Genomic DNA, 231 nt, shown 5'->3' with positions numbered 1-231 from the left:
ACGATGTTCTGAGAACCGTTGATGATGAACGCAATGTTTATATTATTCTCATTCTAATTTCGATTATCAATCATTCCCTTCTCCCCCTGTGGCTGGGTGTTTTTCGCTGTTTACCCGATATTCTCAAAAATGAAAGAAAAGGAGACATAAAATGTAAATATCGAATATGAGAAAACAGAAAGAGGAAAGCGAACACGCCTTTTCCGCAGACGTTTTAGACACTAATCTTTG

The sequence above is a fragment of the Penaeus monodon genome, chromosome 15 (genome assembly GCF_015228065.2).
Source record: "Penaeus monodon isolate SGIC_2016 chromosome 15, NSTDA_Pmon_1, whole genome shotgun sequence".
Lineage (NCBI taxonomy): Eukaryota > Metazoa > Arthropoda > Malacostraca > Decapoda > Penaeidae > Penaeus > Penaeus monodon.
Note: the sequence above shows the minus strand (reverse complement) of the source record.